This window comes from Bos grunniens, chromosome 19 (genome assembly GCF_055505025.1).
Source record: "Bos grunniens cultivar Pamir isolate PY7600 chromosome 19, Bosgru_T2T1.0, whole genome shotgun sequence".
Taxonomy (NCBI): Eukaryota; Metazoa; Chordata; class Mammalia; order Artiodactyla; family Bovidae; genus Bos; species Bos grunniens.
This window is the reverse complement of record NC_141183.1, coordinates 62581084-62608098: the sequence shown is the minus strand read 5'-3', so window position 1 is coordinate 62608098 and position 27015 is coordinate 62581084. Positions and strand designations below refer to the sequence as shown.

General features: G+C 38.6%; 1 protein-coding gene and 1 long non-coding RNA gene across 8 annotated transcripts in view; both read right to left on the bottom strand.

The window, feature by feature from the left end:
- Positions 1-27015, bottom strand: part of CA10 (carbonic anhydrase 10 (inactive)) — a 797854-nt gene that overhangs the window by 393905 nt on the left and 376934 nt on the right. The gene's annotated exons all lie outside the window — the stretch shown is intronic.
- Positions 1056-15880, bottom strand: LOC147352808 (uncharacterized). The gene is made up of 2 exons (XR_015146963.1): positions 15760-15880; positions 1056-2085 (listed from the first exon to the last, which is right to left on the bottom strand). It is a non-coding gene; the product is annotated as an uncharacterized LOC147352808 (long non-coding RNA).

Here is a 27015-nt window from a genome sequence, read left to right as displayed (position 1 = left end):
ATTGCAGGTGCTCAAAAAAAAAAAAAAAAAAAAAAAAATCTGGTTCTATAAGTTTACCAGAAACTCTAGTTACTGGAAGACAACCATTCAATGGTCCACTGAAGCAAAGTCAGCCTATGAATGAGATGCACTTTTGTGACTGATCAGATTCAGATTTAGAGGCAACTGGCAATTTGTGGTTCACCAGTGCATATTCTGAGGTTCTGCCCTGTGAACTCAAGCTGGAAATAGTAGGGGAAATCTTCCCAGAATGGGACATGTAAAAGTGAAATGCCAAGGTTGCCTAATTATTTCCACCATATTCTTAAAGCCTTTTAATGTGAATGATGGATGCATAAGTGTTTGATAATGACCCACAGTTTCTATATTACTCAGTCTTTTAAATACAAATAAATTTGAGTTTTCCTTAAACAATTGTATCAAGATTCAAATAAAACAGGTGTAAGATGAGATGTGAAAAAAAAAAAAAAGTTATGGAAAGATACTTTATTTTTGATTTCTGCTGCATCTGGGAAAACATTCATATTATCTGCTGCTCTTTCTCTCTCTTTCTTTTTTATTATACATTAATCTGCTCAGATGGTGAATCATGGTATTCTCTGCTACTAGCTGCAGAGAGGAATTTTTAATGAAATGAGGATTTAAAGGTTTTTACATGAAGCATTAGGATCTTTTCTACCTTTTCTCATAATGCTCAAATTATTTTTACTGTTGTGAGTTACAAATGCATGATTGTGGTACTGCTCCTGGAAGAAAATGACCTACTCTCTAAAAAGGTGCTTATGACCTAAAGCAGCTATCTCTTGCCCCACCCAGTATGAGGGTGCCAAGTCCCCAGTAAAAGGCACTAAAGTGGCTAAGATATAAGATTTATCCCTAAACTGACCTTATTCCACACTATGAGCCCTAACCAATCTTTGTCTAACTTTTGTTGATATACCTCCTGATCATCTAGCCTCCCTTTTAATAAATTCAACAGGGTTGTGGCCTTGATTTAGCTGCATCTCTAATATCCAACTACAATATTTATTTCCTTTTCTTTTTTCCTGGCCCAGCACCACTCAGTCTAACCACCTGGTGTCTTGGCATCTCCTGTTTGACCTTAAAACACCCCTCCCCCTCCCAAACAACACTCATAAGCAGGTCTGTTGGACACAGCTCAGTGTTTATATAATCACTCATCCTCCTCAGGTCTTGCCCAAGAAGGTTGATGTTGGACATTAAAGATCATTCTCAAAGAAATCTTATAGGAAGAAAATTACAAGTTAGCTATGAAGCCTAAGACTTTAATTTTTAATAAATTATACATACAGAAACACAAACATATATACATATATACAAAATTGAAAGTCAAATAATGTCTAATTTGTTCTAACCGCATTTAATAGGAGCACACTACTTTATAAAAAGACTTATACCCCTCTAATGACATTCAAAATATAGTGACACAGAATGATGCTAATGCTTCTAATACATTAGTTTTTAAACCTAAAATGCAATAGTGAAAAAAGTTAAAAAGAAACTCTATACAAAAGGAAAACTATTAATAATTAGTCAATATTAATAGTTAATAATAAGGCTACTATTAATAATTAAGGCCAGGTACAAACAATTAATACAATCTTAAGGTTAAGAAGTTCATCTCTATTGAAGTTAAACTGTAAAATCTCAGTCTTGAACAATGAATTCTGATGTATACCCTTTTGATGACCACAAATCACTTAAAATGTACAAGCAGAATCTTTGATGGCAAAGAAAGGAAATCAGAGGGAACCCACTGTCATAGGAAGACTAAGTGCTTTAAGATCAGGAAGCCTGGAATCTGATCTAAGCCCTGCCATGAACCCTTTATGATCTTTTTGGGCCTCAGTTTATACTTATAAACTGTATAAGCCACACAGCATTCAAGTTTGGTTAATAAAAGAGATTATAAGGAAACAGTGAAAAACTCACCTGGAACTTAAACAGGAGTGTCTTTTCCAGATCCTTGGTATTATTTCATATGATGACCATGTAGAAGGTAGGTTTCAGGATCCTGGACAACTATTATGACTCAGGATGTGGAAAAGAGTGAAAGGAGTTTGTCTGATAGAGTAGGAAAAAAAAAAAAAAAATCAAGGGATGAGAAAGAGTCTGGATGTCAAATCTTTGGGAAACTGGCCTCAACTACCTCAGATGAAGTTTGTCATTGCACTGTTTGGGCTCCCCTATCACTTTAGAGAGATGTCTATGAGAATCCATTTAGCATCTCTGGAAAGATCAGAAGCTTCATAAAGCAAGCCCCTTGAGGTTTAGTGCCCATTTGAGCCCTCTCTCTAGAGATTCCCATATTTTATAATCACTCACAGGTGAGTCTGACATGCACTGGTGTTAAAGAAGTTTTAGAAAGAGAGTACATGTCTTATCAAGTGTCTGGCACCTACTAGACCACTGAAAAAGAATGCTAAAACATGTAGTGAATGAATTAATGTGTTTCAGATACTGCAATCTAGCACAAACATAGACAGACAAGTTCCTCTGGGAATCAGGCAAACTTCCAAAGGCTATCATTACACCAAATATGTTTTTTTTTCTTTTAATTTATTTATTTTAATTGGAGGATAGTTACTCTACAATATTGTGATGGCTTTTGCTATACATCGACATGAGTCAGCCATGGGTGTACATGTCCTCCCACCCTGAACCCCCTCCCTCCTCCTTCCTCACCCCTTCCCTCTGGGTTGTCCGTCAGATAAGATAATCTGAGGTAACACCATGGGGAGAAGGATGGGTGGTTATACTACTACAAATAAATATGCTTTGTCTTAGGGTACAAGGTCATTCCCCTTAACCAGTTAAAAACTAGGGCACCAAAAAATAAGAATGTAAAACTTTGGAGTTTAGGAGTGGTTTCCCCAAAAGTGAGAGTGAAGAAGAGTTCAGGTGTTATCCAAAATGAAGCCTCAGACCTTCCTACCCATATCACTCCTTTAATTAGCATTTATTTAGACCATTCCACTGGTGTATGAACTTTTAGGATTCTAGGATCTTACCTACCATCACTGTGCTCTGTCCTTCACTATCTCTATAAGGAAGTTGAAATTCAGAAGAAAAGAATCACTTAGAATTGAACCCAGTGATACAGTTATGTTAATGACTGACTATATTTATACAATTAGCAGTCTCTTCAAGAGATTGACCTGCTGATTCAGGAATCACCACTAGCTTCTCTTAAGCCATAGCTTTATAGTCCATGCTATGCTATTTTGCCCATCATGAAAGGGCTGGCAGTTTACCAATCATCCGAGGGCAAGATCACACTCTGAAGTGACTTGAATAAATTACTTTTTGTAAGTTAATATGCTCTTCCTATAGCCATGCTGTCATTAAAACACTGCTGCTGCTTAGTCTCTTCAGTTGTGTCTGACTTTGTGCAACCCTATGGACTGCAGCCTGCCAGTCTCTGTCCATGGGATTCTCTCGGCAAGAGACCTAGAGTGGTTTGCTATGCCCTTCTCCAGTCATTAAAACACTAGGTCAAATCAAATACATCCATCAAGCTGCTATAAAATATGCATGCAAAGAGAATGGATGTGATGTTGAGAATAATAAAATAGTCCATGCATGTTAACTCGTTTCAGTGTGTCCACTCTTTGTGACCCTGTGGACTATAGCTCAGCAGGCTCCTCTATTCAAGGGATTCCAGGCAAGAATACTGGAGTGGGTTGTCATGCCCTCCCTACAGGGGATCTTCCTGACCAAGGGATCAAACACACATCTCTTAAGTCTCCTGCATTGGCAGGTGGGTTCAATGCCACCTGGGATGCCCAAAATAGTCCATAAAAGTTATGAAATAAATCAGCTGTTCTTTCAGGCATGGGAAACAAACCATATACATCCAACATATTATAAATACTGTAAGCACACATATATTATATAATGAGCACTTATTGATGTACTGAGAGAAACACAAAGTGATGAAGGTGTTTGCATCATAGAAGCATTTTCTATCAAGGAGGCATTGCACATATGATGAAAGAAGCTTATCAGGTAGGTAGCCCTAAGATGTTCTAAATGGATTTTTTGCTTTCCTCTAAAACCATGTTTTTAATCTCAGATCATGGGGAAAAATGTACCCCCAACTTTGAGCCAAATAATGAATGAGTTGGGAGGTAAACATCCTTCCCTCTTTTTTTCCTATCCTCTTGTCCTCTCTCCCTTCTTTCCTCCCCTCCTTAATTTCCTCCCCTTTAGCTTCATCCCAGATTGTTGTTTGGAAAGGAGCATTAGATGCTCCTATTCACACTATCGGAGAAGGCAATGGCATCTCACTCCAGTACTCTTGCCTGGACAACCCCATGGACGGAGAAGCCTCGTAGGCTGCAGTCCATGGGGTCGCTAAGAGTCAGACATGACTGAGCGACTTCACTTTCACTTTTCACTTTCACGCATTGGAGAAGGAAATGGCAACTCACTCCAGTGTTCTTGCCTGGAGAATCCCAGGGACAAAGGAGCCTGGTGGGCTTCTGTCTATGGGGTCGCACAGAGTTGGACACGACTGATGCGACTTAGCAGCAGCAGCAGCATTCACATTTTATTAGCAATGCCAGAATTCTTAGCGAGCACTTGCTTATGTAAGCAGAGTTGCAGATACAAATGAGCTACCAGCCCTGCTATTAGAGAGTTCACCAACTATTACAAAAAATCACATGTAGGAAGATAATAAAAATGCCAGTAAGAACAAAACATGTCATTTAATAAAGAATATAAGCAAAGGAAAGAATGACTAATTTCAACTATAAAGACTTCGAGAATGTATACTCTACAAGATGGCATTTGAACTTTGACTGAGAGATAGAATTTTCGCCAGTAAGGAAATAGAAAAAAAAAAAAAAAAAGCTAAGAAATACCATGTTAAAGACCTGGAGAAGAGAAAGGCAGTGGTTCTACTCAGTCTTCTCTGTGAACCACTGTGGCATTGCTGGTGCTCACATGAGTTTCTGGAATGGAACTACCTCCTCCTCCTTCTAGCAAAAAGGATAGAAGCTAGTCCTAACAGTGATGTGGAACCTTAGTCATAGAGTTTTGTCAGCTTCATCACTTATTTACTCCCTTAGAAAGGTGTCTTGAAAACTTTAAAAATCCATTTATTTCCTTTCTAGTGCTTGTTAAACCAAGAGAATTAAACCAGAGAAATTAAAAAAAAAATAGCACCTAATCATTGTTCCCTCAGATATTATCAAGTCCATCCTGATAGGCTCATGCTTAATTTAGTATTTTTCTCCTCAGAGATCTCTTAGCCTCTCCTTGCTATCTTGCTATCTGCCATCTATCAGAACATCTTCAGCATTTAAGATGTCTCAATATATGTCAGAAATTCAAATGTAGAAAAGGATGTAAGTTTTCTTGCAAGGGTATCCTGAGTTCTGAATAATAAAGCCCATTTGTGGTGCTATCTGAATCTGTCTCATTCTGGATTTGCCAGGTCCAACTACTAAATAGTCAGAAATTTTATGAGCTTGTTAATATTATATTGGTAACTGCAAATTGATCAGAGTGGGAGTATTTATAGTATGGAAACTGCAAAAGGCTCCAAGCTTTTGAACCTTATTTTCAGAGAGTAATTTATTAAATTTTTACCATACCATACTGAATAGTTTGCTTTTTAAGAGTCCCCAAATATTCCACATCAGTTAGCTATGAGCACACAGACTTTCAGAGGATTATCTCCATATTCTATGATGAATGGAATGTTGATGTCCAAAGAAGTTCCTTGGTAAATGGATATGAACAGTGGTGCTAGTCAAAAGCCTACTGTACTAGTCAAGACTATGCATGCTGCAGTGGAAAGAGTAGAAGCATTGAACTACAGCATCTAAGAATACTAGTTCTATTCCTAATTGACTGTGTGCTTTATGGAAGTTTATTTATGTCTGTTTATCTGTCTCTGTACTGTGTCGTTCTCATCTGAAAAATAGGGATCTTAATATTTATGTAACAGAGATATAAAGATTAAATAGGATGGTACGTGAAGGCACTCAGAATAATGTATAGAATAGAATGAAGTAAAAGCAAAAGTGCCAGCCTCTCAGTTGTGTCCAACTCCTTGAGACCCCATGGACTGCAGCCAGCCAGATTCCTCTGTCCATCGAATTCTCCAGGCAAGAATACTGGAGTGGGATTTTATTTCCTTCTCCAGGGGATCTTCCTGAACCAGGGATTGAACTTGGGTCTCCTACATTGCAGGCAGATTCTTTACCATCTGAGCCACGAGGGAAGCCCATATAGAATAGAATAAGCATCCAATAAATAACTTTGGTAACAGACTAATGTAAGTTCAAATGTTAGTACTACTGCTTCCCAGCTTGTAAAATATTGTTGCTGTTGTTGTTCAGTCATTCAGTACTCTCTGACTCTTTGTGACCTCATGGATTGCAGCACCCCAGGCTTCCCTGTCCATCATCAAATCCCAGAGCTTGCTCAAACTCATGTCCATTGAGTCAGTGATGTCATCCAACCAACTCATCTTCTGTTATCCCCTTCTCCTCCTGCTTTCAATCTTTCCCACCATCAGAGTCTTTTCCAATCAGTCAGTTCTTTTTATCAGGTGCCCAAGTATTGGCCATCACTTTCTGGCATAAGGGTGGTATCATCTGCATATCTGAGCAATGATGTTGGCAATTGATCTCTTGTTCCTAAATCCAGCTTGTACATCTGGAAGTTCTTGGTTCACAGACTGTTGAAGCTTAGTTTGAAGGATTTGGAGGATTATCTTTGCTAGCATATAAAATGAGTGCAATTTTGTGGTAGTTTGAACATTCTTCCACAATGCCCTTCTTTGAGATTGAAATTAAAACTGACTTTTGCAGTCCTGTGGCTATTGCTAAGTTTTCCAAATTTGCTGGCATATTGAGTTCAGCACTTTATCAGCATCATCTTTTAGGATTTGAAATAGTTTAGCTGGAATTTCATCACCTCCATGAGCTTTATTTGTAGTAATGCTTCCTAAGGTCCATTTGACTTCATACTTCAAGATTTCTGACTCTAGATGAGTGATCACACCATCGTGATTATCAGGGTTATTAAGACCTTTTTTGTACAGTTCTTCTGTGTATTCTTTCCACCTCTTTTTAATATTTTCTGCTTCTGTCCACACTGCTTCTGTCCTTTATTTTGACCATATTTTAATGAAATGTTCCCTTGGAATCTCTAGTTTTCTTAAAAATATCTCTAGTGTTTCCTATTCTGTTCTTTTCCTCTATTCCCTTGCATTGCTCACATAAGAAGGCTTTTTCATCTCTTCTTGCTATTCTTTAGAACTCTGCATTCAGATGGGTATTTCTTTTGGAAGAGATGTTTGAAAGAAGGTGTTTGCTATAATAGTGAGTTCTCTTGGCAAAACTCTGTTGGCATTCACCCTGCTTAATTTTGTAATCCAAGGTCAAACTTGCCTGTTACTCCAAGTATCTCTTGATTTCTTACTTTGCATTCCAATCCCCTATGATGAAAAGGACATCTTTGTGTGTGTGTGTGTGTTTGTTCTAGAAGGTCTTGCTCTTCATAGAACCATTCAACTTCAGTTTCTTCTGTATTAATGGTTGGGGCATAGGCTTGGATTACTGTGATATTGAATGGTTTGCCTAGACATCTAACCAAGATCATGCTGTCATTTTTGAGGTTGCATCCAAGTACTGTATTTCATTCTCTTTTGCTGACATTGAGGGCTAGTCCACTTATTCTAAGGGATTCTTACCCACATTAGTAAATATAATACTCATTTGAATTAAATTTGCCCATTTACATCCATTTTAGTTCACTGATACCATTGTGTCAATGATTTATTGATGTTAATGTTCATTTTTACCATCTCCTGTTTGACCACTTCCAATTTACCTGGTTTCACGAACCTAACATTCAAGCTTCCTATGCAATATCATTCTTCACAGCATCAGAGTTAATCTTCACCACTAGACACAGTCACCACTGGGCATTTTATCTATTTTGGCCTCACCATCTTCATTCTTTCTGGAGCTGTATCTTGTTAAAATTATCTAACTTCTCTGATCTTTTTCTTCATCTAGTAGCACTGATACTTCACAGCATGTAGTGAGTTAGGTAGCAGGAACTCCAAATCATTCTGCTCTCAGTATTGCAGAGGCTAAAAGGCAAAAATTATACTTACCAGACATTCCTGCAGCTAGCATTCAGATGTGAATTATATTCTACCACTAAGATGCACCTGTGTAGGACTTGGAAGGCAGATGCAAGGCAGGGCCAATTTTTCATTTCTTGGCTCATGTTGTTAAGTATGGTTGTGGAGACACTGGGCTTTTCTGAAGCAGAGTTCCAGTGTTCATGATTGGCTGTGGGGGGTGGGGGTGTTGAGAGGCAATTGTGCTGGATGCAGTGGACCTCTGATTCCATTCTTTCTGTCTGTGCAGCAGGAGCATCTCCCCTGGTGTTCACAATGTTGTTCCTGAAACCCCAGCCTATAGTCCTCCTCCAGCCCTTCTAGGGATGTTTCAAGTTGTGTTAAACAACTTCAAGTGACCAAGCAGTTGTTTGTGTTCTGCAACTGCACCATGACTAATACACATGGTTTGGGGAAGAATTTACAGGAACATAGTACAGTGAATCTAAAACATCTAGTATTGTGTCTGGCCTGAAATACTTAGTAAATGTGAATCTCTTTTTTATTTTCTTTTCATATTCATCAACCCTCCTTTCTCTGTGGAAGAAAAAGACCCAGCTCACAATGGCTTGCAATTAAAATACTTTGTTTTATGATTTTTCTGAGCATACTGTGAGAGAAAGGTATATTCATTCCTGAAAAGCCAGAACACTTTTCTAAGTCTGTTTTCATATATGTAAATACTCAAAGGATGTTAAACAATTTTACAGGACTGTGGCTTTCATGGACAGAATAACACAGTAGCTGCTGAACTTGGAAGATAAGGCCATTCCTTGTATAAACTGAGAGAAGATGGAATTGCTTGGAAAGGTTTTATTTGAACTCCAAGATTCAGTTTTGTGTTCATTTATTATTAGTCCTAGTGGAGGTAGCATCGAACCCCAACATTTATTTACTAATTCCATTTTAAAACTGCCACCTTAGCACCTACTCTAGAAGTACTTATTTTCAAATATCCAAAAATCCATTTTCCTTTCTGTGTTCTTTTACTCAAGTCATTTCCAAGTTATTTCCTAAGCAATAATACTTGTTTCAACAATCAAAATATCAGGAGGTTAACAGAGTTGATTAGAATAGCCTCTGATTGCATGCACCAAAAAAGTCAAATGAGACAGAGAGCTGGGTTCTTGAATATCACCTCATTATTAGCAAGGTGTATTACATTAACCTTGCTCCAAAAGTAAAATATGCTGAAAACATTGTCATTCAGCTCTTCCTTGCTTTGTTTACAGCACCTCAGGCAACTGTTCACTATTAGAGCTAAAAGTTGTAAGAGTATTATAATACAAACCAAAGGCCTGACAAATAAAATGTAGATGTGAGTTGAAATAACACTAAAACATGAAGCTTGGTGCTTCTATCAGTCCTACAGCCTATCTACTATACCTAAGGATACTGCATCTTGAACTGGATCACTCCCTTGTAGGCATGTCTCCACACTTACCCTTGGGCATCCTGTATGAGTTGGGTGAGCGATAGAATAAGGAGCGTCGTTTTAATCTGTGTCTGGATTTTAGACAGAGCCATGGTATTACTACAAAAGTATACAATTTACTATGAATAAACTTGATACTCACAACAGTAAATACAATCGAACAACAAATATCTTTGATCCTAAAAGTCATTTAAGCTCTGTTCATAGTTCACTGTCCTTGTGAGACAACTTCATGTAATAGAGAAGAATGCTGAATGGATCTACATTCTACTGCTTACTTAACCACTCCCATTTATGGATCATAACCTTGTCATGGCTAAAGGGTTTATGTAACTCAACGAAACTATGACCATGCCATGCAAGGCTACCCAAGATAGATGGGCCATATTGAAGAGTTCTGACAAAATGTAGCCCACTGGAGGAATTGATGGCAAACCACTTCAGTATTCTTACCATGAGAAGCCCATGAACAGTATGAAAAGGCAAAAAGATATGGCAGTGTAAGATGAGCTCCCCAGGTCAGAAAGTGTCCAATATGCTATTGGGAAAGAGTGGAGGGCAGATATGAATAGTTCCAGAAAAAATGAAGCAGCTGGGCCAAAACGGAAATGATATACAGTTGTGGATATGTCTGGTGGTGAAAGTAAAGTCTGACACTATACAGAATAATATTGCATAGGAACCTGGAATGTCAGGTCCATGAATCAAGGTAAAAAACATGGTCAAGCAGGAGATGGCAAGAATGAACATCAATAAGTTAGAATTCAGTGAACTAAAATGGAAGAAAATTGATAAATTTATAATAATTCAGATGACCATTATATCTACTATTGTGGCTAAGAATCCTTTAGATTAAATGGAGTAGTCCTCATAGTAAACAGAAGAGTCCAAAATGCAGTATTTGGGTGCAATCTCAAAAGCAACAGAATGATCTTGGTTAGTTTCCAAAGCAAACCATTTAACATTACAGTAATCCAAGTATATGCCCCAACCACTGATGCCTAAGAAGTTGAAGTTGACCCTTTCTATGAAGACCTTCTAGAACTACACCAAAAAACAAAAAAAGGATGTCCTTTTCATCCTAGAGGATTGGAAGGTAAAAGTAGGAAGTCAAGAGATACCTGGAGAAACAGGCAAGTTTGGCCTTAGAATACAAAATGAAGTGGTGAGACAAAGGTTAACAGAGTTTTGTCAAGAGAACACACTGGTCATAGAAAATACCTTTTTCCAAAAACAGAAGAGACAACTCTACACATTAATGTCAACAAATGATAAATACCAAATCAGACGGATTATATGTTTTGCAGCCAAAAATGGAGAAGGCTCTATATAGTCAGCAAAAACAAGAATGGGAGCTGACTGTAATTCAAATCATGAGTTCCTTATTGCAAAATTCAGACTTAAAATGAAAAAAATAGGGAAAATCACCAGGCCATTTAAGTATGACCTAAATCAAATCCCTTATTTTATTATTTATTTATAATTTTTATTATTAATTTATTATTGATTTTATTATTTATTTATTATATGGAGATGATGAATAGAGTCAAGGGATTAGATCTGGTAGACCGAGTGGATGAAAAACTATGTACAGAGGTTCATAAAACTGTACAGGAGGCCATGACCAAAATCATTCAAAATAAAAAGAAATGAAGGAAGGCAAAGTGGTTGTCTGAGGAGACTTTACAAATAGCTGAGAAAAGAATAGAAGTGAAAAGCAAAGGATAAAGGGAAAAATATACCCAAACTGAATGCAGAGTTCCAAAGAATAGCAAGGAGAGATGAGAAGGTCTTTCAGTGATCAATGCAAAGAAGTAGAGGAAAATAAAAGAATGAGAAAGACTAGAGATCTCTTCAAGAAAACTGGAGATAGCAAGGAAATATTTCATGCAAGGAAGGGCATGATAAAGGACAGAAATAGTAAGGACCTATCAGAGGCAGAAGAGATTAAGAAGAGATGACATGAAAGCACAGAAGAACTATTCAAAAAACCTCTAAGTGACCAGGATAACCACGATGGTGTGGCCACTCCCCTAGAGTCAGACATCCTGGAGTGCAAAGTCAAGTGGGCCTTAGGAAGCATTACTACAAAGCAAGCTAGTAGTGGAGTGGTGATGAAATTCCAGCTGACCTATTTCAAATCCTAAAGGGTGATGATGTTAAAGTGTTCTACTTAATATATCACCAAATTTGGAAAACTCAGCAGTGACCACAGGACTAGGAAAGGTGTTTTCACTACAATTCCAAAGAATGGCGATGCCAAAGAATGTTCAAAGGCAATGCCAAAGAATGTTCAAACTATTGTACAATTATGCTCATTTCACACACCAGTAAGGTTATTCTCAAAGTCCCTCAAGCTGGGCTTCAGCAGTACATGAACCAAGAACTTCTAGATGTATAAGGTGGATTTAGAAAAGGCAGAGGAACCCAAGATCAAATTGCCAACACTCACTATGTCATGAAGAAAGGAAGGGATTTCCAGAGAACATCTACTTCTGCTAGATTGACTATATTAAAGTCTTTGACTATGTAGACCGTAATCAACTATGGAAAATTCTGAAAGAGGTGGGAATACCAGAAAACCTTACTGTTTTGTTTCTAGAATACCAGAAACTTACACGTTTCTCCTGAGAAACCTGTATGAAGGTCAGGAAGCAACAGTAAGAAGCAGACATAGAACAAAAGACTGGTTCAAAATTGGGAAAGGAACACGACAAAGCTGTGTATTGTCACCATGCTTATTAAACTTATATTCAGAGAACCTCATGCAAAATGATGGGCTAGATGAATCACAAGGTGGAATCAAGTTGGCCAGGAAACATATCAACAACCTCAGATATCCAGATGATACCACTCTAAAGGCAAAATAAAGAGGAGTTAAAGAACCTCTTGATGAGGGAGAAAGAGGGGAATGAAAAAGTTGGCTTATAACTAAGCATTCAAAAAACAAAGATCACGACATCCAGCCCCAACAGCCCATGGAAAATAGAAGGGGATAAACTGAAGCAGTTTATACATTTTAATTTCTTGGGTTCTGAAATATCTGTGGATGATGAATGCACCCATGAAATTAAAAGAGACTTGCTCCTTGCAAGGAAAACTTTGATAAACCTAGACAGCATATTAAAAAGTAGAGACATCACTTTTCCAACAAAAGTCTGTCTAGTCAAAGCTAGTTTTCCCAGTAGTCATGTATGGATGTGTGAGTCGGACCACAAGGAAAGCTGAGCACTGAAGAATTGATGTTCTCAAATTGTGGTGCTAGAAGTGAGTCTTGAGAGTCCCTTGGATGGCAAAGAGATTAAACTAGTCAATCCTAAAGGAAATCAACCCTGAATATTCACTGGAAGGCCTGATGCTGAAGCTGAAACTCCAATACTTTGGCCACCTGAAGCAAAAGCTGACTCACTGGAAAAGACCCTGATGCTGGGAAGATTGATGGAAGAAGGAGAAGGGGCGACAAAGGATGAAATGGTTAGACAGCATCACTGATTCAATGGAATTGAATCTGAGAAAGCTTTACATTCAGGTATGACCTAAATCAAGTCTCTTATGATTATACAGTGGAAGTGAGAAATAGATTTAAGGGCCTAGATCTGATAGATACAGTGCCTGATGAACTATGGAATGATGTTAATGGCATTGTACATGAGACAGGGATCAAGACCATCCCCATGGGAAATAAATGCATAAAAGAAAATGGCTGTCTAGGGAGGCCTTACAAATAGCTGTGAGAAGAAGAGAAGCAAAAAGCAAAGGAGAAAAGGAAAGATATAAGCATCTGAATGCAGAGTTCCAAAGAATAGCAAGAAGACATAAGAAAGCCTTCCTCAGTGATCAATGGAAAGAAATAGAGGAAAACAACAGGATGGGAAAGACTCGAGATCTCTTCAAGAAAATTAGAGATACCAAGGGAACCTTTCATGCAAAGATGGGCTCGATAAAGGACAGAAATGGTATGGACCTAACAGAAGCAGATGATATTAAGAAGAGGTGGCAAGAATACAGAGAAGAACTGTACAAAAAAGATCTTCACGACCCAGATAATCACAATTATGTGATCACTCACCTAGAGCCAGACATCCTGGAATGTGAAGCCAAGTGGGCCTTCGAAAGCATCACTATGAACAAAGCTAGTGGAGGTGATGAAATTCCAGCTAAGCTATTTCAACTCCTGAAAGATGATGCTGTGAAAATGCTGCACTCATTATGCCAGCAAATTTGGAAAACTCAGCAGTGGCCACAGGACTGGAAAAGGTCAGTTTTCATTCCAATCCCAAAGAAAGGCAATGCCAAACAGTGCTCAAACTACTGCACAATTGCACTCATCTCATACGCTAGTAAAGTAATGCTCAAAATTCTCCAAGCCAGGCTTCAGCAATACATGAATCGTGAACTTCCAGATGTTCAAGCTGGTTTTAGAAAAGGCAGAGGAACCAGAGATCAAATTGCCAACATCTGCTGGATCATGGAAAAATCAAGAGAGTTCCAGAAAAACATCTATTTCTGCTTTATTGACTACGCCAAAGCCTTTGAATGTGTGGATCACAATAAACTATGGAAAATTCTGAAAGAGATGGGAATACCAGAGCACCTGACCTGCCTCTTGAGAAATCTGTATGCAGGCCAGGAAACAACAGTTAGAACTGGACATGGAAGAACAGACTGGTTCCAAATAGGAAAAGGAGTATGTCAAGGCTGTATATTGTCACCCTGCTTATTTAAGTTAAATGCTGAGTACATCATGAGAAACGCTGGACTGGAAGAAGCACAAGCTGGAATCAAGATTGCCGGGAGAAATATCAATAACCTCAGATATGCAGATGACACCACCCTTATGGCAGAAAGTGAAGAGGAACTCAAAAGCCTCTTGATGAAGATGAAAGTGGAGAGTGAAAAAGTTGGCTTATAGCTCAACATTCAGAAAACAAAGATCATGGCATCTGGTCCCATCACTTCATGGGAAATAGATGGGGAAACAGTGGAAACAGTGTCAGACTTTATTTTTTGGGGCTCCCAAATCACTGCAGATGGTGACTGCAGCCATGAAATTAAAAGACACTTACTCCTTGGAATGAAAGTTATGACCAACCTAGATAGCATATTCAAAAGCAGAGACATTACTTTGCCAACAAAGGACCATCTAATCAAGGCTATTGTCATGTATGGATGTGAGAGACGGACTGTAAAGAAGGCTGAGCACCGAAGAATTGATGCTTTTGAACTGTGGTGTTGGAGAAGACTCTTTAGAGTCCCTTGGACTGCAAGGAGATCCAACCAGTCCATTTTGAAGGAGATCAGCCCTGGGATTTGTTTGGAAGGAATTCTGCTAAAGCTGAAACTCCAGTACTTTGGCCACCTCATGCGAAGAGTTGACTCATTGGAAAAGACTCTGATGCTGGGAAGCATTGGGGGCAGGAGGAGAAGGGGACAACAGAGGATGAGATGGCTGGATGGCATCACTGACTCGATGAACATGAGTGTGAGTGAACTCCGGGAGTTGGTGATGGACAGGGAGGCCTGGCATGCTGCGATTCATGGGGTCGCAACGAGTCGGACACAACTGAGCGCCTGAACTGAACTGAACTGAAAGACAGGGGAGTCTGATATGCTTCAGTCTGTGGGGTCACAAGGAGTCAGACATGACTCAGTGACTGAACAACACCATCACCTCAAGGTTTATGCCACAGACAAATCTCTGTGTCTTGCTTCATGTTTTTTACTTTTCAAAATGTTTTTTTTTAATTAAATAATTTATTTTAATTGGAGGATAATTACTTTACAGTATTGTGATGGTTTTTGCCATACATCAACATGAGTTAGCCACAGGTGCACATGTGTCCCCCCATCCTGAACCCCCTCCCATCTCTCTCCCCACCTCATCCCTCTGAGCTGTCCTAGAGCGCCAGCTTTGAGTGCCCTGCCTCATGCATCAAACTTGCACTGGTTATCTGTTTTACATATGGTAATATACATGTTTCAGTGCTATTCTTTCAAATAATCCCGCCCTCGCCTTCTCCCACAGAGTCCAAAAGTCTGTTCTTTACATCTGTGTCTCTTTTGCTGCCTTGCATTTAAGACCATTGTTACTGTCTTTTTAAATTCCATATATATGCATTAATATACAGTATTGGTGTTTCTCTTTGTGACTTACTTCACTCTGTATAAAAGGCTCCAGTTTCATCCACCTCATTAGAACTGACTCAAATTTATGTTCCTTTTCATAGATGAGTATTATTCCATTGTGTATCTGTACCACAACTTCCTTTTAAAAAAAAAAAAAAAAACTTTACAATATTGTATTAGTTTTGCCAAACATCAAAATGAATCCACCACAGGTATACATGTGTTCCCCATCCTGAACCCTCCTCCCTCCTCCATCCCCATACCACCCCTCTGGGTCGTCCCAGTTCACCAGCCCCAAGCATCCAGTATTGTGCATTGATGTTTTCCATTTGAAAAGTAATTTATGAACAATAAAACTCCATTTTGGGGGGTGTATAAAGTACACTGAATTTTAGCACATGTATGAATTTGTGTACCCACCATCAATACAGATACATTAACAATTTCATCATCTCCAATACTTTTCTCATATAGCCCCTTCGTACTGACACTCACCTGCTTAGTGTCAGCCAGTTTTTACCTTGGCACTATTGCTCTCTATCCTTATAGTCTTGTCTTTTCCATAATGTCATATAAATGAAATACAATAAGCAACTTTCTGATACTGGTTTCTTCTGCTTAGTAGAACATATTTGAGATGTCCATGTTGTTGAAAGAGTCAGCAGTTCATTTATTTTTATTTCCAAGTAGCATTCCATTTTATGGATGTAGCAGTTTGTTTATCCATTTATCCACTGAAGGACATTAGGTTGTTTTCCATTATTATGGATAATGCTCTGATAAGCACTCATTTACAGCTTTTTATGTGAATATAAGTTTTTATTTCTTTAGTGCAGAAATTTTCAACCACCATACTATTAATAAGTAAGTGTATTTTTAAGTGGGATAATTTAAGAGGCTTTTATTAAGAGGTTAAATATAAGAAGTGACCTGCTCATTGCAGATATTTAGCAGCTGGATTTACCTAGTAGATATTAGTAGTGCCCATTTACCTCGTGTGACAGGCTAAATTAATATATATATATATATATATATATATATATATATATATATATATATATCTTTACATTGGCAGATGCTTCTTGGGGCAATATCACCTCCAGTTGGAAAACAAAGCTCTAGGGTAAAATCTCATAAAAATGATTTCTGGTCAATATGGTAAGCATATGTTTAACTGTAAAAGAAACTATAATATTTTTTGAAGGTTATTTTTCTGCACCATTTTGCATTTCTACCAGGAATGGATAAAAGTTCTAATTGCTCCACATCTTTGTCAGCACTTGGTATTAGCAGGTTTCTGAAATTTTAACTGTTCTAGTAGTTGGGTTCTTCCTTCATTTTAAAATAAAAATGACAATACAATACTATGGCAGATATTAGTACAGCTCACAAATATTTCCATTCCTGCGATTCTTAGCACTTGAGAAAATTTCATTTCCTGCTCCCATTAAGTTGCATTTGTCTATGTTAATTGCCTTAACCAAAAGGTAGAAATGGGGAGGATCTCTTCAAGGTGGGCACAAAGAATAGTTAATGCACTCTTCTCTGTCTTCCCTTCTTTAAGTTTAGGCAACCTGTTACATTCCAAATAGTGAGGACTTCATCAGCCAGTGCCTTTGAGTGAGAATGACATGGAAGAGTCCCCTGCCAAACTTCAAGTGAACATGAAGTATTAGCAAGAAACTAACCTTTGTCATTGTGAAGTGAAAGTTACTCAGTCATGTCCGATTCTTTGCAAACCCATGGACTATACAGTCCATGGAATTCTTCAGGCCAGAATACTGGAGTGGGTAGCCTTTCCCTTTTCCAGGGGATCTTCCTAACACAGGAATCATTCGTCACTGCTATTTTGGGATTGTTTTCTACTCATCATATCCAGCCTAGCTTGACTAAAACCAATTCTTATGGGTTCATTGTAAGCATTTATGAAATATATGTGGTTAATGCACTTAAGCACAGTCCTTGGCTCAAAATAAGTGCTCAATGTATGTGTGTGTGTGTGTGTGTGTGTGTGTGTGTGTAGTCGCTCAGTCGTGTCCAACTCTGCAATCCCATCCTCCATCCATGGGGTTTTCCAGGCAATAGTACTGGAGTGGGCTGCCATTTCCTTCTCTAGGGGATCTTCCCAACCCAGGGATCGAACCTGGGTCTCCCACATTGTAGACATATGCTTTACCATCTGAGCCACCAAGGAAGTTCAGTAAGTGTGCTCAGTAAATGACTCCTATTATTATAACTATTTACTTTTTCTTGACCATATACTGCATAGTGATTCTTCTATTTATAAAATCACAGCTTTCATTCTCTGTAATGACTTAGCAGAACTACTTCAGCTTCTTCAAGGTACCCTGAGAATAGAATGCTGTCATAGAGTCAGACTGAAGCAAGCACATATCTCATTGGACACCTATCCCTCAGATGTGGTGATACATCATCCAGGGTTCAAGACAGCATTAACTGTGATGCTATAAATACATTGTTTTGAATGACAATGATATTGGGTCATTTAAAAACCTGCCTCATATAAGTCATTGTCTGTTGTGAAGGTCTTTAATTAGTCAGCTAAACTTTTCACATTTACTGTCCAGTACTTGTCCATTTCCCAAGAATGCAGAGAGGTAATGAGGTGTAAAAACACAGTGGTTCCCAAAGTTGATGGTACATCAGAATTATCTGCAGAAATTTGAAAATTATGTTTCCAAGACCTAATGCCACTGAGATTTAAAAGCCATAGATTCAGGGTAAGGCTTCAGATTTAGTGTGAGTTGGGCTTCTATTTACAAAAGTCTTTGATCCGATATCTTCTATAATTCAAAGATTTCTTTGATTATCCAACAAGATCATTGCATGAGTTAAGGAACTTCTGCTTTTACCAGGGTTTTAGTGCATGATATGGACCCAATTGTCACCCTGTTTATTTAACTTATATGCAGAGTACATCATGAGAAACGCTGGACTGGAAGAAACACAAGCTGGAATCAAGATTGCCGGGAGAAATATCAATAACCTCAGATATGCAGATGACACCACCCTTATGGCAGAAAGTGAAGAGGAACTAAAAAGCCTCTTGATGAAAGTGAAAGTGGAGAGTGAAAAAGTTGGCTTAAAGCTCAACATTCAGAAAACGAAGATCATGGCATCCAGTCCCATCACTTCATGGAAAATAGATGGGGAAACAGTGGAGAGACAGTGTCAGACTTTATTTTTCTGGGCTCCAAAATCACTGCAGATGGTGATTTCAGCCATGAAATTAAAAGACGCTTACTGCTTGAAAGGAAAGTTATGACCAACCTAGATAGCATATTCAAAAGCAGAGACATTACTTTGCCAACAAAGGTTCATCTAGTCAAGGCTATGGTTTTTCCTGTGGCCATGTATGGATGTGAGAGTTGGACTGTGAAGAAGGCTGAGCGCCGAAGAATTGATGCTTTTGAACTGTGGTGTTGGAGAAGACTCTTGAGAGTCCCTTGGACTGCAAGGAGATCCAACTAGTCCATTCTGAAGCAGATCAGCCCTGGGATTTCTTTGGAAGGAATGATGCTAAAGCTGAAACTCCAGTACTTTGTCCATGTCATGCGAAGAGTTGACTCATTTGAAAAGACTCTGATGCTGGGAGGGATTGGGGGCAAGAGTAGAAGGGGATGGCAGAGGATGAGATGGCTGGATGGCATCACTGACTCGATGGACGTGAATGTGAGTGAACTCCAGGAGTTGGTGATGGACAGGGAGGCCTGGCGTGCTGCGATTCATGGGGTCGCAAAGAGTCGGACACGACTGAGTGACTGATCTGATCTGATCTGATGGGCCCAATAAATGTTTTTCAAATTTGTTCATTCACTGACAAACATTCTGCCTGAGTGAGAATCTCATTCAGTTTTTAACTTCATGCTATGAGGAATATTGTTTTTATATATATTCTTAATTGTAGCTCTGCTTTTTTTTTTTCAGGATAGACCATTAGAATTGGAATCATTATGAACTCAAATATTACAAATAGTTGCACAAGTGCAACTTCTAAATGATCTTCATTCTCCTTTCCCTCTATTCATCTTTCTTACTTCTGCCAATACTATCTTCCTAACACATCGATTTCACCCCTTCCCTCTTCCATTTGACTAAACTTATGGTGGGATCCCTGTATAAGATCACGCATGTTCAAGAGCACATCTTTACTTATCCCAATATCGTAATATTATTAAAATGAACAAAGGGGTATAAAGCAAAGAATTAAATCCATTAAAACTCTGGAATATTGTAATGAACAGAAACCTTGAGGAATTTCTGAATAATAAAAAACAAATAAGATAGGTTCAGCAGGAAGTAAAGACTAGAGAACGAGGAGGCCTAAAGGAGACCAAAGAAAATGTCCCTGCATAGAGGAGAGCCAATTGCTTCCGGCACAATCCTAGAGGAATTCCACATGGACATCAAGTATGACCAGCAGGAATGGAATACAGTGAATCTCCCAAACTTCATATTAGAGAGATTAATTCTTTTAAAATAGAAAGGCAGTGAAACATGTACAGGAATGAAATTCACTGAGGTTGGCACTCCTTGAGTAATGGGCACTAACTATGTTGTTTATATTTTGTATTCTGATACTTCGATATCTGGGCCCTTGTTGATCTTCCAGGCTTAATCAATTCCTAGGTAGTAAACACCTTGCCTGTGAGTGTGCTTTTCATATGCAACTCAACTACTCCAGAGTTTATATCTCTACTACCTCTCTTATTAGACTCTCACAATCAGGGTCACTATCCATCTGCTCTAATCACCCATGGCCAGATAGCAGACAACTAGGAATAACCGTTATGCCCAAGAGCCTACTGATTTATTCAAACTAGCCCAACTTCAGTTTTATCCTGACTCCCTAGTTTTTTCCTGGAAACCATAATAAGGGCTTTTGCTCACAATTCCCTCCTTCCTATTGGCCTCCTTGTCAACTACAAATTGGCGTTTACCATGGGAGCTTGCCATCTACCTCTACAAGGATTAAATCATGTGCTGTTGCAGTTGCTGATTTTCAATGTCCCACTCCCTCTGCCCCCCACCCCACAGAAAGGAGTTTAGGGTGGAGAAGAAATGAGACACTCTGTGCTCAGGGAAAAACTGGCAGAACAGGTCTTAAGATAGTTAGATATTATCAGAAACTGATTTTATGAGCCCAATTCTTATATTTCCTCATATCTAGAAAAGCACTAAAATCCTCCATGGTGCCGACTATGCCTCATGACTAGTAAAAGCTTCACAAGACTTGCAGAAGCTTTCTTTAAAATATGTGCTTGATTGCATGTATTTCCTCTTCACCTAAATCACATATACTGGCATTCCCTCCTGCCTCTTTGGATCAATTTCTCAGAGGTATCTGAGGTGCTGTCTCCCAGACTGAAGTCTTCCATTTGCCCCAATAAAACTTAACTCAAAACTCATAACTTATGTGTTTTCTAAGTTCCTGATAGACCTTGGTGCTCCCCAATGTGGCTCCCTATTATGTGGCATGCCCACTTCCCTTGAGAACTGTGAATAACAAATTATCTTTTCAATGGCATTTGACTTCTGATCAGTTGGTTTTATTGTAATTTTCTATTAATATATCATATTTTAGGTCAAAAAACTTTCTTACTGTGGTACTCCTGGTTATCTGAAATTGACTGCCACATTTCTGCAGAAAATTGGACTGTCAAACTCCTATAGAAAGCCCTTCTTGACATATCCGGTAGGTTTAGGTAATAAAAAATAAATAAGTAGGTAAAATACCTATGTAGAAGCAAGATTTTTTTAGAAGTTAGAGGTGAAAACATATCAAATGATAAGACAGCAACAATTAACCCTGTGACATTGGTGAATGAATAGATGAAGAGAGAAACTAAAAGAGAAAGCATAGTACACAGTACATAGTACATAGATCCACCTACATAGAGAAACTTAGTTGCATTTCAAATTAGTGGTGATGCATAATTCATTCAATAAACTAAGTAACTGGAAAATGTTAGGCAGATTACTTCACCATGAAATAGACTAATTCTGAGGTGTAAAAAAACAAAACAAAACAAACAAACAAACAAAAAAAAACACAAAGAAACAAAAAAACACAATGACTAAATTAATAGAATAATGCTCTTATGCTAAAGAAGGCTTTCCAAGCCAGGACGAAACCAGAAACCACAAAGGAAAAGAATTACAGATTCTGTATCTTAAAAGTGGAAGTTTCTGTATGCCAGCAAAGGTTACTAAAAATATATTTTTTAAAAAGTTGATGAAATAGAAAAAAAAAAGCAACATCTAAAACAGAAAAATGGTTAATATTCATAATGTATAACAAACTGATAAACAATCAATATGAGAGGCTTTAGAAAAATAGAGCAAGGTATAAGAATAGACAAGTCACTGAAAATACAAAAAGCAAATAAACATGAAAAGGTGATGAACCTCACTAGCAATCAAGAAAAGGCAAATTCAGTCAACAATGAGAGCATTTTTTACATACCAGATTAGCCAAAAATTTTAAAACTGATAATATCCAGGCTGGCAAGGCTAAAGGCCAAAAGGAACCTCTTACACAGTTCTGATAAACAGGTGAGGGAAGAACAATTCAGCAGAATCCATCACAATTACAAGTTTGTGACTTCTTGGCTCTGTTGGGATGCTTGCTCAAATGCAAAATGTTAGAAGAAATATTTTTGTATTAATAAAGCAGATGTATTCTAAAGGTTCATTAATAGGAACACATTGAATACTGTGGAATACATTCACAGTTGCTGAAAAGGAAGAATAGACATACATGATGTGACTTTAAAAAAGGTACCTATCTTATGCTTTTGGCTAAAAGGAAAAGAAAAAACAGAATGAAAGAAAGTTGCAAAATAAAATGACACATACAGTATTAACTATGTTATAAATGTGCATATATATATTTACATATGTAAATATATTTATATATGCATAAAGATGTCTGTATTTTATGTATACAAACATAAAAATATAAATAAATGAATAAAAAGCTTTCATAAATTCATAGTATTATATCATCATACCTCTATTTTCCCCAGCTGATCATTAAAAAAAAAAAAAAAAAATTCCCAGCTTATATATCTTAGTGCAAGGAAATCCACGATCTCTCACTTTTGGTTGTCCATCCCCCAAGTTGTCCTAAAACCTTAGAGCCTCATGAATGCCAAATATGAATTGTGCATGTATGTTTTGTGTGATTTGTGTGTAAATACATGTTGGGAGACGATATCAATCTAGCTTCCAGCTTCAAATGATACAACTAAACGTGGCTAACTTTCATAAGACGTGACTGTTAAGACTGACTTTTCACAGTTAGGTTTATGATGGTGATACATGCCTATAATGATGTCCCTGAACTAGATATCTATACTTGGTACTCAATGAAGGATATTCCCCATCCCTTTCTAACTCAGATCTGCTAAGACTGTGGTTATCCATGGGAAAGAGCAGAGTCAAGACTGGAATCGACTAGCTCAGACATCCAGCGTTGCCACCTTCTTCCATTTCTAGGTAATCTGCAAAGTGGTTCCAGCAAAATTTCCTTTAAAAACCTCAGATATCATTATTTATTCTCCTTTCATGGAACAAAATATTAGTTTGGCACTTCTCTTAGAGGAGAGTTGTACTCCCTACAAGTGTAATTCTTCTCAGGCCATCTTAATAACAGTTAAGGTACTGGGAACACTTCATTGATGGGACAAATTTTATGTGCATACTACAGATCTGGAAGGATTCACATCAAACTATTATGGGAAGGTGAGGAATGGAAGTTTAAAAAAGTACTGTCATTTTTATGACATGGCTTTTTGGAATAACTAAAATTTGATTTGATTTTGTTTGGGGAAGATAAATGAACTTGTATGAATGAATGTATGTGTGAATGAACAGGGTGCTTACAAGATGGTAGAGGAATAGGATGGGGAGGCCACTTTCTCCCCTACAAATACATCAAATGATCATCAGCATGAGGACCAACTTCCACAAAACAAATTCTGAACCTAGCAGAGGACCCTAGATACCCAGAGGTATACCAATCTCTTCAAAATGAGGTAAGACAAAAGATGAAGATGAAAAGAGATACAAAGGATTAAGAGATGAAAACCTGCCCTGGAGAGGAAGTCATGAAGGAAAACTTTCCATACAGTGCTCCAAAATCACTCCAGATGGTGACTGCATCCATGAAATTAAAAGATGCTTACTCCTTGGAAGGAAAGTTATGACCAACCTAGACAGCATATTAAAAAGCAGAAACATTACTTTGTCAACAAAGGTCCGTCTAGCCAAGGCTATAATTTTTCCAGTGTCATGTATGGATGTGAGAGTTGGACTACAAAGAAAGCTGAGCACTGAAGAACTGATGTTTTTGAACTGTGGTGTTGAAGACTTTTGAGATTTCCTTGGACTGCAAGGAGATCCAACCAGTCATCCTAAAGGAGATCACTTCTGAGTGTTCATTGGAAGGACTGATGTTGAAGCTGAAACTACAATACTTTGGCCACCTGATGCGAAGAGCTGACTCATTGGAAAGGACCCTGATGCTGGGAAAGACTGAAGGTGGGAGGAGAAGGGGACGACAGAGGATGAAATGGTTGGATGGCATCACCGACTCAATGGACATGAGTTTGGGTAGAACAGAATTGAATTGAACTAAGGAAACGTTCTCACAGGCAGGGTCAGTGGGGAGCTTTGCAATCTCAGACGGTAGCATAACTGAAAAAAAAAAAAAAAAAATCACCACAGAATTTGCACTGAAAAATTACCAGTCAAAAAGTGGCTGACATGCTTGCATTCATCCACAGCAAGTGGGGACTGGGTGTGTAGGCATGAACTTCATAGTCGGTCCTTAGGGAAAGGACAAGAGTTGAATGCCCTGAGGACACTCTGAGGGGACTAATGTGACCCAAATAGTAACTCAACAGCAATCCAAACTGAGGGAATTCCAGGGAGACAAAGGAAAACAAAAGACCTTTCCCATGGGAAGGCTCTAATGCCACAATGTGACCCCTGGCACACTCACAGAACAAAGGATTTCACCCTAGTGAATATCAAAGAACAAGCCAGCTGCCATTTACAGCCTCTCTGGAGGCAGAGAGGGAGGTGTGTGACAGCCAGAAGAGGAAGGCAAGGAGCAACTGCAATCTCAGCCCCAGAGGCTTCATCTCCCACTAAGCTGCGAGCAGGTTGCCAGTCACTAACCACCTCTTCCTGGGATGCTGGATGGTTCATATCTGCCAGAATATCATAGCCTGAGACCAGCTCCCATGGGGAGATACACAGCCCACCTGAAATCATGCTTTTGGGGTGCACCCAGTTTGGACCTGGGAAGGGCATTAGACACGTGGCCCACATGGGACTGTGCCCTCACGAAGCACACAGAAGCTCGAATGGCATAGGCCTGGGAAGTGCACACTGCCTTGGACCACAAAAATCCCCATGTTGTCCATCCACTGCAAGCGCTCCTGACACATCTTAGTTCAGTTAGGTCGCTCATTCCTGTCTGACTCTTTGTGACCCCATGGACTGCAGCATACAAGGTTTCCCTGTCCATCACCAACTCATAGAGTTTGCTCAAACTTATATCCATTGAGTCAGTGATGCCATCTAACCATGTCATGTTCTGTCATCCCCTTCTCCTGCCTTCAATCTTTCCCAACATCAGGGTCTTTTACAGTGAGTCAGTTCTTTGCATCAGGTGGCCACAGTATTGGAGTTTCAGCTTCAGCATCAATCCTTCCAATGAATATTCAGGGTTGATTTCCTTTAGGATTGACTGGCTTGATTTCCTTACTGTCCAAGGGACTCTCAAGAGTCTTCTCCAACACCACAGTTAAAAAACATGTTTCTCAGTGCTCAGCCTTCTTTAGGGCCCAACTCTCACATCCATGCAAGACTACTGGAAAAACCATAGTTTTGACTATATGGACCTCTGTCGGTAAAGTAATGTCTCTGCTTTTTTTTTTTTTTTTTTAAATTTAATTAATTAATTTTAATTGGAGGCTAATTACTTTACAATATTGTAGTGGTTTTGGCCATACATTGACATGAATTGGCCATAGGTGTACATGTGTTCCCCATCCTGAACCCCCCTCCCACATCCTTCCCCATCCCATCTCTCAGGGTAATCCCAGTGCACCAGCCCTGAGCACCCTGTCTCATGCATGCTGTCTAGGTCTGTTATGGCTTTTCTTCCAAGGAGCAAGCACCACATATCTCAACAGAGTTTGTTTGCAGTGCCCCTCCCTCTCCACAGCACAACTGAGCAAGTGACCCTGAATAAGCAGGGACTTTCACTCCCTCATGCAAGAACAGAGATTAGAAACTTAAGAGACTGAAGCAGAGGCAGCCAACTTGAGCAAAGAAAAGAAAGGGATCAATCCAGAAGTGGCAGGAGTAACATATTAAAATCCTGCAGTTAAGCTGAGACTGTGCATTTGAGGGGCAACTGTAGACATTGAGAACAAGTACGAGCCAGAACAAGACATTATCTGATATTGAAATGAGCACCACACTGCCCTTAAAAGCTCCAGAGAAATTCTTAGATATATTTCTCTATATTATTATTTTTAATTTTAAATAATTTTATTTCTTTAATGTCTTTTAATTCTTCATTATTTTTGTTCTCATTTTTAAAAACTTCCTCCCTGTCCTCTTTTTCCCTTTTCCCTCCTCCCCTCCTAATAAGGTTATTTATTTTTTATTTTGTTTTCTTATATATTGTACTTTTGAGAGTCTAATTTTTATTCTAGGTTTTTGATCTTTTGTTATTAATTTTGTATTTTAAGAGTTTAATTTTTAATATCAATTTTCACTTAGGGCTACGCTTACTGGCTTGATTACTGTTTTCCTTTTGACTCTCCCTTTTCTCCTCCTGGTCACCGCTATCTTCTCGCTCTCTCTTCTCTTCTCTATATAACTGTGAATCTCTTTGGGTGTTCCTGGCTATGGACAGTTGTTCCACCATTAACCTAGGGGTTTTGTCTTCTTTGCTATGTGGACAGAGAAGTCTTGATGCTATTGTAAGTGGTTGGGGCCAAAGTCGAGAGACAAGAGGCTCATTTTCAGAACTTTGGATCATTATAGAACTCCTGACGCCAAGGAATATTAATAGATGAGAGCCCACCTCAAAATTTCCATACATGCACTGAGATCAAGCTCCAACCAAAAGTCAGAAATCACAATCAAAAAGTGGATAGACATTTCTCCAAAGAAGACATACACATGGCTAATAAACACATGAAAAGATGCTCTACATCACTCATTATTAGAGAAATGC